This window comes from Lactuca serriola, chromosome 9 (genome assembly GCF_051521515.1).
Source record: "Lactuca serriola cultivar US96UC23 chromosome 9, Lser_US96UC23_V15, whole genome shotgun sequence".
Lineage (NCBI taxonomy): Eukaryota > Viridiplantae > Streptophyta > Magnoliopsida > Asterales > Asteraceae > Lactuca > Lactuca serriola.
In genome coordinates, this window is record NC_136416.1 from 126,352,983 (window position 1) to 126,357,342 (window position 4,360).

The 4,360-nt window shown below is 37.1% G+C and overlaps 1 long non-coding RNA gene across 1 annotated transcript; it reads left to right on the top strand.

Moving 5' to 3' along the window:
• The first annotated feature begins 898 nt into the window (after positions 1 to 898).
• LOC145074776 (uncharacterized) lies at positions 899 to 2,846 on the top strand. Its single transcript, XR_013692108.1, has 3 exons — positions 899 to 1,019; positions 1,509 to 1,656; positions 1,858 to 2,846. It is a non-coding gene; the product is annotated as an uncharacterized LOC145074776 (long non-coding RNA).
• The last annotated feature ends 1,514 nt before the right edge of the window (positions 2,847 to 4,360 follow it).

The following is a 4,360-nucleotide window of genomic DNA, read 5'->3' on the forward strand; positions in this document are numbered from 1 at the left end:
ATATATATATATTAAGTATTAATATATGTAAGAATGAAGAACTCATACAATTAAAATTTTTTATAAATATAAATATTTATCTTATCAGAGGATGATTATATATTTTTAAACATATTTACAGTATATTTACAAGAACAAATAATGTCTATTATATTTTTAAAAGATGAATATGATGAGTACTAGTATTGATAGTATCATTTTTATGAATACATTAATTGATATTATCTCATGTACTAGTGGTTATGTCATTTGAGTTCAAACCAATAGGTGGTGGTATCGATTCATCTTTATATAAAGTTTCTTAAGAAATGATTAACACTCCTCATCTGGGTCAAAGTAACTCGTTGAGTTACCTGAGTTTTAGAAAAAAAGGAAAAACAAAACCAAATTAAAAAACTGATAAAAAAACCGCAAAAAAACCCGAACCACAAAAAATCGCATAAAAACTGCAAAAAGCAAACAGCATACAAACCGAACAGTGCGGTTTCTAAACTTCAAAAATCAAAGTTGCGGTTTTCGGTTCGGTTTTAGTCAAAAACCGCACCGAACCGCACCATGCTCACCCCTACATACAAGGGACGATCCAAAGTATTGTTTGAAAAGAAAGACCGAATATATCTTTTAACACAATGCAAGGGGAACGATTAATGAAACTTACTCTAAAACTAACCTTCTTTATTTTCCCTCCTTATATTCACCCAATTCATTCCATAAAAATTTGAATCTCCTTCCTATTCCCTCCATATGATTTAAATAAAATTTGAATTCAAGTTAATTTAAACAAAATTTATTTAACTTATGTTTTTCACAATTGACTCATGGGTCATTTTTTACATAATAAAAGGTTTCCAAGCCATATGCCTTAACCTAATAAAAGGTTTTGGTTCATATGCTTCACACACAACAGCCTCGATTCTTCTCTCGTCGCTTCCTCAGGCGACTCGTCGTCAACTTTAATCGCCAGATATCGTCGCACCCAACAATACCGATGACCATCGTACACCACATATTCGATTCAGGTGTGATTTTTCTTATCCCTTCCTCCTTTCGTTCAACTGTGCGTCCTGTCGATTTCCTTTTCTCCGTGATTTTAGTTGAAATCGAAATTATGTGATTGTTGAAATCAAAATCTCTGTTTGTCTGCAGATTTTAGATGCATATCAATTGCTACTATCTTTCGTTCAACTGCATTGCATCGATTTTGCTGTCGATTTCCTTTTCCCCTATGTGCTTGTTGAAATCAAAATCTTTGTTTATCTACAAATTTTGGATGTATATCAATTGCTACTGTCTTTCATTCAACTACATTGCATCGATTTTCCTTTTTTCCTTGAGTTCAGTAATTGAAATCATGTGTTTATTTCCTGTTGTCACCGTGGTGTATCTGTACATTTTCTGCCTATAATTTCAATTGATGCCTACTATTCATAATTGTTCAATCATTATTGTTCATAACAGGAAATATATGTTCTGTTCATAACAGGAAATGTATGTTCTGTTCATAACAGGAACATACATATTTTTTTGAATGATATCAGATCTGCACCAAGATCTTAGGTCAGGTGGTTTTGTTTGGCTAGCAATGAGTCAAGATTTATCAACACCTATCACCTTTGACTGCAAACATGATTCTTCTACTCTTGTATTGGTCCATTGGTATGCAACTTCTTAAGGTTTATTTTTTAAAAATTTCGACATTCTTGCCAAACACTTCAGGGTGATTGCAATTCATCAACTAGGGTCAATTCATTACATAATCTTTGACCAAATTTTGAATATTATTGTAGGTATTTTGTATCTTTTTAAATACTTTCAATTTCTAGCTTACTTCTTGTAGTTTTGTATATTGTATGGCAGTTGGGGTGGATCTAGCATGACTGACTTCACTTGCATAAGTAACGAAGGTTATGTCACACCCTTGAACCAGACGGCAGAAACGTCCGGGGGCTTGGCGTGACTTCATTTTTGTAGTATCACCACAAAGTATATAATTGAAACATAACATCATCCTCATCACACATGTAATATAAAAAAATTCATTGTTTAGGGTTTCGCTTCTTAGGGTTTCGCCTCTAAGAGGTTCGGCTCTAAGAGGGTTCGGCCCTAAATGGTTGTTTTTCAAATAAACTTCCCGTTTTGCGCGGTTTTTGACTAAGTTAAGGGTCGGGATGCCCCAAATGATTTTAAAAAGTTGAGGGAGGTTATGAGAGAGATTTGGGAGAGATTTGACATACTTGGAGAGATTTGGGAGAGATTTCAGATAGAGAGAGATAAAGCGAGAGAGATCGAGAGGGACTTTGTTTGTGGCCTTTGCGAGTGTTTAACTTCGAAATGCAAGGTTTTTAAACCCCGTTTTGCCTTGTTATGAGCGCTATACGCCCTCGAAGGGTATGTATTAATGTTTTATCGAGTAGTTCCATCTCTTACCCTAATTTGGGTGTAGATTTTCTGAACACGTGAAACTTCTAAGCGATGCTTTGTATTAAGATGGTGTGTTGTAAAATAGTAAACATAAGGTAAACCTTAATAAACAAGGGTTAATTGAGTTGACTGGTTTAACTTATTGACTTTATTTGACTTTGAATTGACTAGAAATTGACTGTTGTCACAAATGTCACGTGTCCTCCTTACCATTACAGGCAGGGCTCGGTCTGCAGGTCCATCGTGACTCAGATCGTAGTAGTCCCGGTTTATACCAAATGGGGGTCGCACCCCTTGCTGGCAGCTCCACTTCCAGATCTTGTGTGCCCATGGGGGCACCCTGTCTATTTATGGCGGTTCGATGACTTCGGACTCCATGTTCGAGTCATCCGCGTTGCTTCCATCAGCCTCCTCCTCATTTGAGTCAGCTACCGGTTCTACTGGTCCTCCTATAGGTTCTTCATCGGGTTCTTCCTCTGTTTCCTCCTCTGGCTCTTCTTCTGGCTCCAACCATGCACCATTCCCATGGTTAGGGAAGTAGGGATCTCCTGGATGGTGGAATCCGGCCATAGTGTCTACACAAGGGGTGAGAAACGTGTAAAGGGAGTATGTAGATAGCATTCAAAATACTCCTATAGTATTTTAATTGTTTAAGTTTGAGTTCCTTAGAGCTTTTTGGATACAAGGTAAGTTTCTAGATTCATTTCCCAACATGATCACCCCCATATACATGTTGGTCGTATTTTGAATAAATATAGTTGATCAGGCTATATTTACCCCCAATACGACTACATAACTGTCCGAGTTTAACCATGTTGTTTGAGTTCCAGAGACTTTTAGGGTTATAATATTAATGTGCACCTAGGTATTATTTTATTGAGAGTGTTTTAGTCCCATTATATTTATAGTTGCATATCTTGTATGATTAGATATGCGAGTTCAATATAAACAATGCTCTGATATCAATCTGTCACACCCCGAACCAGACGGCGGAAACGTCCGGGGGCTTGGCGTGACTTCATTTTTGTAGTATTGTGACAGCCGTCAATTTCCGGTCGAGTCAAAGTCAACTAAAGTCAACAAGTCAAACCAGTCGACTCAATTAACCCTTGCGTACTAGGGTTTACGCTACTTTATTTCCGTACAAATCGCTATTCTAATGAGAAATCACCAATGGAAAAGTTCGTATATCTAGATTTCATTAACCTAAAACGGCGTTAAGTAAGGAACCAAACCGATAAAACAATGTTGCATACTCATCAGGAGTGTGTAAGTTCCTTGAACATGGCTTAACGAGGCTTACAGACCTTGCGTTGTGTAGCCAAACACTCACAAATGTCACACACGAAACCTCTCTCAATCATTTTCACTCTATCTCTCTTTATCTAGAATCTCTCCCAAATCTCTCTAAGTATGAGAAATCTCTCCCAAATCTCTCTAAGTATGTCAAATCTCTCCAAGAATGTCAAATCTCTCCCAAATCTCTCTTTGTATGAGAAATCTCTCCAAGAATGTCAAATCTCTCCCAAATCTCTCTTTGCATGAGAAATCTCTCCAAGAATGTGAAATATCTCCCAAATCTCACTTTGTATGTGAAATCTCTCCCAAATCTCTCTTTGTATGAGAAATCTCTCCAAGAATGTTAAATCTCTCCTAAATCTCTCTATGTATGTCAAATCTCTCCTAAATCTCTTTTTGTATGAGAAATCTCTTCAAGTATGTCAAATCTCTCCCAAATCTCTCCAAGAATGTGAAATCTCTCCCAAATCTCTCTCAAAAGTTCCTTAAACTTTTTGTAGTCTTTCGGGCCATCCCGACCCTTAACCAGGTCAAAAACCGCTTCAAACGGGGTAAAAATGGATAAAATAGACTTAAGGACCCGAAACCCCTCTTAAGGAGCCGAACCCTGTTAAGGAGCCGAACCCCTCTTAGGAACCGA